Here is a 13,826-nt window from a genome sequence, read left to right on the forward strand (position 1 = left end):
GCTACCCTCCTGCTTCAGAACCTAACATTAAAAAAGTCTATCACTTAAGTGTAGTAACTACCATTTCCTTTTTATTTGAAGGGTAACATCTTTAAAAGTAAGAAACAGAATAATATCAACTAACTGGACCACCCAGAGCTCCCATGGACTAAACTAAACTACCATCTAAAGAGTACACATGGAGGAAGCCAGGACTCCAGATACATATGTAGCAGAGGATGGTTTTATCTGTCATCAATGGGAGGGGAGGGAGGCTTGATGCCCCAGCACAGGAGGATGGTAGAGGGGTGAGGCTGAAGTGGGAGAATCAGTGGAGGAGCACCCTCACAGGGGCAAAGGGAAGGGGGACAAAAAGGGATGGGACTGAAGGGGTTGGTGGAGGGGTAACAAGGAATGGGGTATCATTTGAAATGTAAACATAAAATGATTAATAAACACTTTTTCAAAAATAAAAGTAGGAAATATATGTACTCCTATTTCAAACAGTTATAATTATCAATTTGCGTATTGTTTTACTGAACTTCACGTCTGTCAAATATCTGGATACCAAGATGCACTATGACACCTGCTAGCTGACTGACCACAGGAACTAACCAAACTGTGAAGACTGGTTGGCATAATGACCTTTTTCTCACGCTTCCTCTAGTTTCTTCCAAAACCGAATATTTAGGGCTGAAAGACGTTCAGTCAGGAAGCTGCTTGCCATGTAAGCATGATCATGAGAGTTTGATCCCTAACACACACACACACACACACACACACACACACACACACACACACACACAAGTCTTCTGGAAGGACAGAAAGTGCTCATGGGTACTGAGCCACCCATCTCCTTTTAACAACTGTCTTTTTTATTTTCTCTTTCATCCTTGGGTTTGTAACCAGCCCTGGCTGTCCTGGACTCACCTTGTAGAGAACCTGAATTCAATTCCCACCACCCACAGGGTAGGACACAACAATCTGTAACTCCAGCTCTAGGAGATCAAAAGAGACTCTGACCTCTGAGGGCACCAGGCATGCATCTAGTATGCATACATACATGCAGGCAAAACATTCACATATACAAAATAAAGCAAGTGAATCTAAAAAAGTGTTTAAGTTATACTAAGTCAGGCATTGTGATGTACATCTCTAATTCCGGTGCAGGAGACTCCTACGTTTGAGATCAGCCTGAGCTACACAATAACACCCTGTCTCAAATTGCAAAGGGTTTTTGCCAGGCATGGGACAAACACCTTTAATCGAAGCACTTGGAGGCAGAGGCAGGAAGATCTCTGTGAGTTCAAGACCAGCCTGGTCTCCATAGTGAATTCCAGGACAGCCAAGGCTACACTGAGAAAACCGGTTTCAAAACAAAACAAAATGCCAAGGGCTGGAAACATAGCTTAGCAGTAGAGTTCAGCACACTTGATCTTAGCCAAGAGGCCGAGAAGCGACAGTAGTATTCGAAAGAAGGTTAGGAGACAGGAATTTACCCTCTGCAGAAAATTATCCTATACAAATCTCAGTAGATTCCAACTACATGCAAAACATTAAAAGCCACAACTGATTAGATTAACAGATGGTCACTCACAATATATTTTATTATTATGCTTATTTATTTTGTGTATAGATGCACTCGAGCCACAGCAGATGTGTGGAGGTCAGAGGACAACCTAGAGGAGTTGATTCTCTCCTACCATATGGGTCCCAGGGCACCACTCACCAGCCCTCGTTTTATTAATTCCTGATTACAGTCTGGTAGAAAGTGCTGATCAGATTTTCTTCCAGAAGTATTCCTCTGGTAAGTAATGCTACTGAGTGTGCTGTGGTCTTCTGGTTCTATACATTCACACATTTCCATTTTTTCTTTTCATTTGTATTTTGATGCCTTCTCTCATCAGTTCTCATTACACAAATTTAAATCTTCTAATAAAAATTATGTGTAAAAAAATATTGCTGGCAGGACTGCAAACTGGTACAACCACTCTAGAAATCAATCTGGTGTTTCCTTAGAAAATTGGACATAGTTCTACCTGAAGACCCAGCTATACCACTCCTGGGCATATCCCCAAAAGATGCTACAACATCTAACAAAGACACATGCTCCACCATGTTCATAGCAGCCTTATTTATAATAGCCAGAAGCTGGAAACAATCCAGATGTCCTTCAACAGAAAAATGGATACAGAAAAAGTGGTTCATTTACACAATGAAATACTATTCACCTATTTTTGCAGGCAAATGGATGGAACTAGAAAATATAAAATATCATCCTGAGTGAGGTAACCCAGACTCAAAAAGACATACACGGTATGTAGTCACTGATAAGTGGATATTAGCCAAAATGTTCAGAATACCCATGATACAACACATAGGCCATAAGAAGCTTAACAAGAAAGACCCAAGTATGGATACTTTAAACCCACTTAGAAAAGAGAACAAAACAATCATGAGAGGCAGAGGGAGTGGGGGACCTGGGTGGGAAAGAGGAAGGAGAGGAGAAAAGGGGGCGGGGTCAGGTATGGAGACAAAAGAGAAGCCAGAGGTCCATGAGAATGAATAGAAATATTGAGCAGTGTGGGGCAGAGGCAGGAGAACCTCTAAAATGTTCCAGAGACATAGGATGTGAGAGGCTCCCAGGACTTCCTGTGGATGAGCTTAGCCAAAATGCCCAACAGTGGAGAGATGGAACCTGAAGAGACTACCTCCAGTAGATAGGCAGGGCCCCTAGTTGAGGCATGGAGCAACCCACCCATGTTCAAAATGTTTGACCCAGAATTGTTCCTGTCTAAAGAAAATGCATGTACAAAATGGAGCAGAGACTGAAGGAAAGGTCTTGCAGTGATCAGTCCAGCTTGGGATCCATCCCATGCACAGGCACCAAACCCTGACACTAGTTCTGATGCCATGCTGTGCTTGCAGACAGGAGTTTGGCATGGCTGTCCTCTAAGAGACTACCAACAGCTGACTGAGACAGATGCAGATACTTACAGCTAACAACTGGATTGAGGTCAGGGACCCTTATTATGAGTTAGGGGAAAGACTGAAGGGGATTGCAACCCCATAGAAAGTATCAACTAACCAGGACCCTTCAGAGCTCTGGGAGACTAAGCCACCAACCAAAGAGCATTCCGGGCTGGTTTGTTGGCCCCCAGCACATGTGTAGCAGAGGACTGCCTTGTCTGGCCTCCGTGGGAGAGGAAGCACTTAGTCCTGTAGAAAATTGATGCCCTAGGAAGAGTGATGCTGGGAGGGGGGTGGTGCTAGGTGGGGAAGCACTCTCTAAGAAGCAAAGGGGAAGTCAAATGGGGTGAAGAACTCAGGGAGCGGAGACCATAAAGGGGGGCAACATTTGGAATATAAATAAATAAAATAATTTAATAAAAAATATCACTTCTTTAAAACTGTTGGAGAAGTTCTTCTTTCCTCCACCATTGTACGCTCCATACCTGATTCAACTTCCTACCATGTCTTCTCACAAGACTTTCAGAATTAAGCAATTCCTGGCCAAGACAAAAAAGCAAAATTGTCCTATTCCTCAATGGATTCTGAAAAAACTGGAAACAAAATCAGGTATAACTCTAAAAGAAGACTCTGGGGGAGAACAAAGTTGGGTCTTTACAGATTCACACAATGTCAAGACTGAGGGCTTCTACATGTTTAAACTGAAGACCTGTTCATGTCTAAATTGAGGGTGTTTGCCCAGTAATAAAATGTAGCACCTTTCATATAATGGTGAGGAGGAGAACATAAGTCCATTGATAGAGTACTGCCTAGAATGCATGAAGCGCTGGATTTGATCCTCAGCAAGGAATAAACCAGATGTAGTGGTCCATACCTATAAACACAACACTTAGGAGGTGGACGTAAGAAAGTTAAGGTCGAGGGCTGGAGAGATGGCTCAGTGGTTAAGAGCACGGATTGCTCTTCCAGAGGACCTGAGTTCAAATCCTAACAACCACATGGTGGCTCACAACCATCTCTGATGCCCTCTTCCAGTGTGTCTGAAGACAGCTACAGTGTACTTATAAAATAAATATTTAAAAAAAGAAGAAAATTAAGGTCATCCTTGGCAATGTAGTGAGTTTGAGGACAGACTGGGCTATAAGAAAGAGACTCCATTTCAAAAAAAAAAAAAGAAAAGAAATTGGTAATATAGCCATGTGCAGTGTCACATACCTGTAATCCTAGCTCTTAGGAGACAGGCAATAGGACCTCGGGTTCAAAGTCCGCATGGGCTGCATAGTGAGTTCAAGGTTAACCTGGGCTATATGAGACCTTATCTAAGAGAGACTTCATTTGAAAGAGACAGGGACATTGATGATTCGGCCAAGTGTGGTAAACATGCCTGCAATCTAGCACTCAGACAGCCGAGGCAGGGTCTCTGGGTAAAGACCGGTCTGGACTACATAATTAAGACCCTCTCTCAAAAAAGAAAAAAAAATTTTTTTCAAGATAATGACCATTAGAAAAGTACTAAAAAGGAAACAAAGGCCTTATGAACATTGTCTTGATTGTAAGAATGAAAAAATGTGAAGAATTCCTTTAACAGCTACCAACAAGAAAGAGTTAAGGAAAGTTGGGCAGGACTGAAGAACATCTTGCTGATACAACCCTTGTTGGGTACAAATCTGAAAACAACTATCCTAGAAGGTCTAGGGCCTGTGGGACGGTGGCACAGTGTCAAGTCACATTCACATGAGCTACAGTGACTGCCCTACTCTCTGGTAAAAACAGGACGATTCTAGCACAGAGCAGCAGCAGCCACACCAGATCTGAACCACACAGAGAAGCGTCCCTGAAAATCACAGTTTGCACCTAGACTTCTTTCTCACTGTCCTGCTCAACTGTTAACTAGCAATCAAGGACCTTCACTAAAACCTAGGTGGAAATTTTAACCTGAGTCAATAGCAAACAACAGCTGAGACCCCCTAAGAAATGTTCTTCCATCCCGTGGAAGGTGAGGGAACACCTACCCGAGGCTCAGTCTAACCTCATTTTTCTCTTCTCTTCTCTTCTTGTCTGTCTGTCTGTTCTGAGTCAGGGTCTTACCATGTATGTATTCTTAGTTGGCCTGGAGCATGATACGCCACCAAGCTGGCCTTGACCTCACAGAGATGCCACCACGTCTGGCTTTACCTCATTTTTCATTAAGAAGATGTGCGCTGTTCTGAAGATGACAAAATGATCCTAAAGTGATATGAGAAGTGCATGACACTCAACATCAAAGCAGCACTTGAGTAATTGATATACGGGGCTCTGTTACGAGTCCCTGACGGGTGAGGTACTTGCTGTGTCACAGAGACCCAACCGCCTCTGCCTCCCAAGTGTTCCCCAGGTACCACCATGCCCCGACTTTTTTTTAAAAGTCAAACTGTACTGTACAGCTACTGACGTGTCTTTACACAGCTCCAGCCCAGGATCTCTTAAACCCATACACTCATGGTGGCACAGGCATGACCACTCCCCTCAAATAAAACAAAACTACAATATAACTGCTACAGCAGAAATAACCATCACGTTCCTGAGTAATAAGAACATCTTTTTTCTTTTTCTTCTGTCAGCTATGACTCCAGACAGGATTCAAAGTAAAAGTATCTTTCTGGCAGCCATCTTTGTTAGCTCTGTGGTGAGTGGGACTGGAAAATCTCTTCAATCCCACCAGCATGCTAGAGTATTTTCTTAAGAAACCAAAGGAGAGACTGAAAAGGCACACAACTCTGACGTGAGTATTCTAGCGAACCTCAGTTGTTGTCCAGGCCTTTCCAATGCTGGGATTACCCAACCTGTACGAGCCCTGGAAATAGACTCCCAAATCCTAGCATTTGTCCTTGGAAGCCTTTCTGCCTGGTATTAATGAGTCTTTCCAGGTATATTTCTGTGTGTTTTGATTGTGGACAAGAGAGGAGTAGAAATACTTTTTAATAGACTGCATCAATGTCAGAATGTCCGCTCTTTTAATTCAAGAACGGAACTGATTCTAAAATCTAGAGATGAAACTAAGCATGTAGCACATGACTCAGTAGACAGAAAGATCACAGGTTCAAAGCCAGTCTGAGCTACATAGCAAACACTGTCTCACAAGGCTAGTAAAAGGGGCAAGAGAGATGGCTCAGCAGTTAATGGCATTTGTTGCTCTTTCTGTCCCCAGCACCTATGTTAGGCAGCTTAATACCATAACTCCAGGAGATCTAATGCCTGTGGCATCCATAGGAACCTGCATTCACATATACAAACACACACCTAGATATACACACACCTACACAAAATTAAGATTAGCAAAAACATTGTTAAGAGCCAATAATAGAAGTTTGATAAATGGTGGTGCATACCTTTAATCCCTCGCGCAGGATTAAGAGAGGCAGAGGCAGGTAGATCTCTGTGAGTTGAAGACCAGCCTGGACAGCCTAAACAGCCTGTCTCCAAACAAACAAACAAAAGTCAATAACAGCAACGACAAATAAAAAGAAGAGATACTAGGAAGCCACTAGATCTGACTTGAACCTTTAGAAGACACCTCTACTTGTCTACTGCTTTGAAAATGAACTTAAGAGAGAACAAATTATTTTTTCCAAAAGCATACACTGAGACAAGAAATGATGGTAGCTTCTATCAATATGATAAAAGTAGAGATGATTTTTAAAAAGGATATAGGAAAATAAAGCATGTAAATGATTAAAAATAAATTTATGAATCCCAGCACTAGGGAAGCAAGACAAGCAAGTCTCTAAGTTTCAAGGCCAGCCTCTCTAAAGAGATGGCTCAGTGGTTAGAGCACTGGCTGCTCTTCCAGAGGTCCTGAGTTCAATTCCCAGCAACCACATGGTGGCTCTCAACCATCTGTAATGGGATCTGATGCCCTCTTCTAGTGTGTCTGAAGACAACTACAGTGGACTCATAAATAAATCAAGGCCAGCTTCATCTACATAGCAAGTTCTAGGACAACAGCTAGAGACTGTGACTCAAAAGAAAAGAAAGAGAAAAGAAAAAGAATAAACAAAACATTAGCTAATGAAGCCAAGACGGAGCTGTTGAATATTAGTCTCTAATACAAAGATGCCTCCCTGCAATCTAATTATGCTTCTTGATGTCTAAAGAAACTGAAGGAACCGTGAATTGTGAGATCTAAAAATGGGAATTCATCTCCATATTCTTATTTTTTTCATTCTTTTGTTTGCCTATGTTGTTGTTTGTTTGCCGTAGTCCTGGCTGACCTGGAACTCACAGATCCACTTGCCTTTGCTTCCTGAGTGATGGACTAAAGGCATGCACACCACAGCCAGATGTGTATGTGTGTGTATGTGTGTGTGTGTGTCACTGTCACTGCTGTGGTTTTGTTTGAAACAAGTGGTCTGTAACTGTGTAGTCTGTGCCAGCCTCAGACTCCTAAGTGTTAAAATTACAGGTGTGTGCTACCACACTTAGCTTCTCTGTATTCTTTCAATATAGAACCAATAATGATTTTTACTTAGAACCCCCTGTGATCTAATGAAAAAAGTATACACAGCTAGTTAGGCCTGGACTTAACTCTAAAGTTGAAAGATGAAACAAGGGCTTAAGCCAGGAATGATGGCAATACTGTGATCTCAGCACTTGGGGAGCACAGGCGAAAGGAGGAGAGTCATCTTCATCTGCAAAGGAAGTTTGAAGCCAGGCTGAGTTACCTGAGGCCCTGTCTTCAAAGGGGAGTAGGGTTACATATTTCTCCAGCTCTCTACTCTGATCTCTAGACAGGCAGATAAAGATCAGACCAGAGGCCTTATCTTAGAATAAGGAGTGGATATTAACCTGAATAAACTACTGAATGCATCACCACCCAAGCACAGATAAAGGTATCCAGAAGTGTTCGAGGCAACGGACTAAAAGGGAAAGGGCAAGATAGGAAAAACTTAAAATAGTCTCACGTAGGACTGGGGAGATGGCCCAGTGGTTAAGGGCACTGGCTGCTCTTCCAGAGGATTTGGGTGTGAGTCCCATCACCAGTTCAGTCCCAGGGGATCCCACACCCTCTTCTGGCCTCTGAGGACACTGCATGGATGGGGTGTATAGGCTTAGAGAGTTCCAGGACAGCCAGAGCTACACAAAGAAACCCTACCCTGTCTTGAAAAGCCAATATATAAATTAATTAATTACTCGGTCTTATTCTCAGACCCAACCTTATTACCAATGCCATCCTCACTTTGCATGGTCTTCCATATCATATCCCTTTTTGAATATATCAAAATTCAGGTTGAACTAGTCCTGTGGGTGGCTGGGTTACAGGAAGGAACTGTACCATACCTGCCTTTAAGTGTTGTCCAGTTGAACAAAACACATGTGCCAATCAGTCTTAGTTGCTGCTCTATTGCTGTAAAGAGACACCATGAGAGTAGCAACTCTTATAAAGAAAGCACACAGGAAAGTAATGTCCTGGGGCTGAGAGCTTTACATCCTGATCCACAGGCAGAAGACAGAGACAGAAGAAATGGAGAGAACAGGAGAAAGGAAGAGAAAACCCCACTTACAACATACAATTTCCTCTTTAAAGATTAATTAAAACATAGTCAATGGTCCAAGGCCTCAGACTTAATTAAACAGTATACTCTGAAATTCAAGCCCAGATTTGAAAGCCTACACTTTGGGCAGCCCACAGTTTTCTGCTCTGCAGCACTAATATCAGATCCACATCAACTGAAAGAGCTAATGCTATAATTTATGCCAACATAAACCAAGTCGAAGAAAAACAGAATTAATTTTGTAAAAATATGGTAGTGTGGCCAGCTATACCAAGTGCTAAGGAGACTGAGGCTGGATCTAGAATCCTAAGGATTTGAAAGACGGTTCAGTCAATAAGGTATTTGCTATATAAGCTTGAGGGCCTGAGTTCGTATCCCAAGCACTTATAAAAAAAAAAAAAATAAAGAACAGCCAAGTGGTGTAATGGCTTACTCCTTTAGTCCCAGAACTGGGGAGGCAGAGGTAGGTGTATCTCTGTGAGTTCGAGGCCAGCCAAGTCTACACAAAGAAACCCTGTCTCAAACGGATTTAAAAAATAAAAATAAAAAAACAGGAGTAAGTAGGTGGGGAGGGGGTTGAATGGGGGTAGGGGTTTGGAGGAGAAACCAGGAAGGGGCATAACAGTTACAATGTAAATAAACAAAATAACCAATTTAAAAAATCGCAGCAATGAGTGTGTAATTCCAGTACTGGAGAGGATAGTGATCAGACACAGGTGATCTCTGGATCCAGCTCACAGCCAGCTGGCCTACCTAAATCACTGAGCTCAAAGAAACCCTAACCCAGTAAGGCAGAGAGCAACTGAAGGCATTTGACATTGTTTGACCTCTGGCTTCTATCTGCACACAGGAAAATGCCTACATACACATACACATACACACACACACACACACACACACACACACACACACACACACACACACACACACACACACACACCATGGAAGAGAGTACTCTCCTGATCAGCCTATAACATTGTCTTAGTCAGGGTTTCTGTTCCTGCACAAAGCATCGTGACCAAGAAGCAAGTTGGGGAGGAAAGAGTTCATTCAGCTTACAGTTTCACATTGCTGATGCAGAGGCCATGTTACTTACTGGCTTGCTTCCCCTGGCTTGCTCAGCCTGCTTTCTTACAGAACCCAGGCCTACCAGCCCAGGGATGGCTCCACCCACAATGGGCTGGGCCCTCCCCCCTTGATCACTAGTTGAGAAAATGCCTTATAGCTGGATCTCATGGAGGCATTTCCTCAGCTGAGGCTCCTTTCTCTGTGATAACTCTAGCTTGTTGAGTTGACACAGAACCAGCCAGTGCAAATATATAACTTTTCTAGTCTAGTCTGTGCTAAACAATAAGACTATCTCAAAAAAGGCAAGGGGACAGTGTGAGGGCACAGTGAGTGAGTAAATAATGCACCTGCCATGCAAGCCTGGTAGCCTGAGCTCAGCCCCTGAATCCCATCGAAGAGTGGAAGGTGGCCCGGATGGTGTTAACAGAACTAGGTATCTATATGATTCCTTGCATTCCTGCAGAGTTGTTCAAGCTATTTTTCTTTTACACACTACTACAGGTTGAACTCAGGGCCACTCTCCACCGCTGAGTTACGGTGCAGCCCATCTGAGACGTCTTAAATATGCAGTCTACTACACTGCACAGATTTTTATCATAACTTGAAGAGACTATGGATGAATATAAGCAGCCCCCGGCTGCTGTATTATTTTTCATTAGCTTGTTTGTTTGCCTTGTACTTTAAAAAACACAATTTATCCAAGAGCTAGAAATTTACCAACGCCAAGGTCCTTCCTCAAACCAAAGGACAAATAAGTACTTACGTCAAACCCCAACTAACAAAGCCAATGACTAATTGTAAAGTAAACACAATCCAGTTTAAAACTGAGCACATACAAGTGTTCACATATCTGTCAAAATGTTTTTTAAATAAGCAAGCCTCCGTTGTGTTTACATTAATACACTATCAGATTTCTCTAGTTACTATTTATCAGAAACAACTCAAGTTTGGTTACATACAAGACAAGGCGACTTCAGCCATCTACTGAATTACTTTCTAAACCAGGTGATTATAACAATTACTGTGATATTTTTTTAAAATTCCTGTATTTTAAAATTCAATCTTAATAGTTTACACTTAACAGCTAACACTGTTATATTAAGAAATCTTACAAAGCTAGGTGTGGCGTGGTGGTGCACACCTGTGATCCAGCGCTCAGGAGGTAGAGGCAGGAGAACTCTGTGAACTTGAGACCAGCCTAGTCTACACAGTAAGTTCCAGGTCACTACACAATGAGACCCTATTACAAAAAAAAAAAAAAAAAAAAAAACATAAAAAACTCTTACAAGGCTTAGTAGTGCATACCTATAATTTCAGCTACTTGGGAAACTGAGACAAGAAGATTCCAAGTTCAAGGGACCAGCCTTGGTTAACTTAGTAAGGCCCTGCCTCAAAAAAAAAAAAAAAAAAAAGGCTGAGAGGTAATGAAAGAGTGGAGTGCTTAAAAGAGAGTATGTGGTATGTGCTTATCCAGCATTCACTAAAGCCCGTGCCAAAAGAGTCTCTTAGCTAGCAAATAAATTTTAACAATTGGTATTTTATTATTTTGTAGATAGATTTCACTACATTGCCAAAACTCGACCCAAACTTCTGCCTTAGTAGCTGTATACCTCTGAAGCGCACCCATTTTCTGGTATTTATTAAAATTCACTAAATAGGGCTGAGACTGTAGTTCAGTTGGTATAGCGCTGTCCTTGCATGAGTGACATACTAGACCCCCATAAATTGTGTAGGGTGGCTCAAGCATCTATCTCAGCATGCAGGAGCTGAAGGCAGGGGATCAAGTTCAAGGTCATCCTTTCCTGCATAAAGTTAGAAGCCAATCTATCCATGGCCCTATTAAAGAACCCGAGCTATTTTATCTTGGAAGTTAAACAGGGTCAAACCTGGCTAATACTTGAATGGGGGAGTCCAGTCTATGGTACATGAGACACTGAAAACACCAAATAAATAGTCAGGTGTAGTGGCACAAGAGGCAGGCAGATCCCTGTAAGTTCAAGACCAGGCTGGGCTTAGTGAGACTCTATCTGAAAAACAAATAAACAAACCACCAAATATATTATGTAATTTAGTTCATTAAATATTCTCCAGGAAAGTCAAAGCTTATTAAGTTACTAACATATACACACTTTGAAGCAAATCAAACATTTGTTTAGGGTATCTATTATGTGAGACTGAGAGTTTACAATGTAAAGCTACAAGAATTCAAGTCATCAGGGTGTATGTGTTCACTGGAATGTTAACAGCTTTCCTTACCTCTTCTCTCTAGTTAGAACAGGTCATAGAACTAGATCTCAGGGAAATTAGAAAGGAAGAGTAGATGTCATTGAAACCAAGAAATACCTGCCATCATCCTGAATAAGGAGCAGAGAGTTACGACCTCCTGATTGGTTTCTACTAGAAATAGCTGGACTGTTCTAATAAGCAAGCAATACTGACACCACAAAAACATGCTGCCAGACCAATGTCCTTAAATGTCAAGTAGTGGCACCTTAATTGTTTATTTCAGTAATTTATTGTGATTTCATTGGTGTGCTCTTTTAACAGTCAGCAGATTAGAACTGCTGATTCAGGGGCTAGCAAGATGGCTCAGTAAATAGGAGCACTTTCTCTCGGGGGTGGGGGTCCTAGCACTCAGAAGACAGAGGCATGTGAACTCTGAGTTTGAGGCTAGCCTGGGGTACCCTGTCTCAGGGGGAGAAAAAGAGTACTTTCTATACAAGGTTGAGAACCTGAATTTAAATTCCAGAACCCACATAAAACCTGGACCCAGCAGCTTGTGTCTCTAATCCAGGTGATGGGAACAGAGACCAGAAAGTCCTCCAGACCGTGAACAACAAAAAGGCTCAGACTCAATATGGGAGATGAGGACAACACCCATGTCTTTACTTTCATATTTGTGCCTACACAGAGATGTACTCACATACATCACACACACAGACACATAACACACCCACATATATACATAAAAGAAGAAAAATTAGGAGACCGAAGAGACAGCTCAGTAGTCAAGAGCACCGGCTGCTCTTCCAAAGAACCCAGCACTCATATGGTGGCTCCCAATTGCCTGTAACTCCAGTTCCAGAGATCCACCTGCCTCTGCCTCCCAAGTGCTGGGATTAAAGGCATGAATCACCATGCCCACCCATGTTTTTGTACTTTGAGACAAGAGCTTTATAAGCTAGACTCTGGATTTTTGTTTCTGTTGAGACAAGATTTCTTTGTGTAGCCCTTGCAATTCTGGGACTTGCTCTACAGATCATTCTAGCCTGGAACTTAGACACAGATATACCTTTCTCAGCCTCCTGAGTGCTGGCATTAAAGGCCTGTGCCACCATACCAGGCTAGCTTCTCTTTCTTTAAACAAATATTATTTCTTCTTGCCTATAGGATTATTTTTTTTCTCTCACTTGATAAGGCCTCCTCTTCTTCAAGATCCTAGCTTTATTAGGAAAGGTTTCATTGATCTGAGTGGACAGATTTCTCTACCATTTGTACTCATAATAACATGTAAACTAAATCATATACAGTTCCTAGTTGTGATGTTATCGAGTTGTAGTTGTTGTTGTTGTTGTTATTGTTACTTTTTTGAGAGCGGGCATGCCAGGCACCCATGCAGAGGTCAGAGGACAACTTGAGTCAGTTATCCACATCCACATGGGCTCCAGAAACCAACACCCTTACTGCTAAGCCATCTCACCAGTCCACAGCTATACTTGTATATTAATTTGTGAAACATTTGTTTGCCTAATGTCTACCATTTAATTGGTCTTTAGCATAACTCTTAAGAAGGAAAGATATTTTTCTAACTTCTGCCCCAAGTGCCTATAGCACAACACATGCTGGGGTAAAAACACAAATAGACGGAACTTCTTTTCTCAAGTTCTCTGAGTCACTCCATCACAATCTTCTGTCCCCCTTGACACAGAATCATCACTCCTTGCTCCCACCTCATGAGCCTTTGGCCTTTGTGTGAAGACACTGAGGATCAACCCCCACTGCCGTGTGTATGCTAAGCAAGTTCTCTACCAGTGAACTAAGTCTTCTCTTCTTCAGGCTCCAAACACTAAAAGCTTAAGACTACTCTGAACCATTCTTTTCGTTGCAAACTTCTGACTATCCTACACTAGCTCATTCTATGTCTTAATTTCCCAAATTCTCAAATACTCAAATACAGCACTGCCCTAACATTAATGAAACTGCTCTACTCCTAAAGCCCAATGATTTCTCTATTTTTTTTTAATATTCAATCACTATGATTCATCTCTACCCTCTGAC

This window comes from Micromys minutus, assembly GCF_963924665.1.
Source record: "Micromys minutus genome assembly, chromosome: 28".
In the NCBI taxonomy this organism is placed as follows: domain Eukaryota; kingdom Metazoa; phylum Chordata; class Mammalia; order Rodentia; family Muridae; genus Micromys; species Micromys minutus.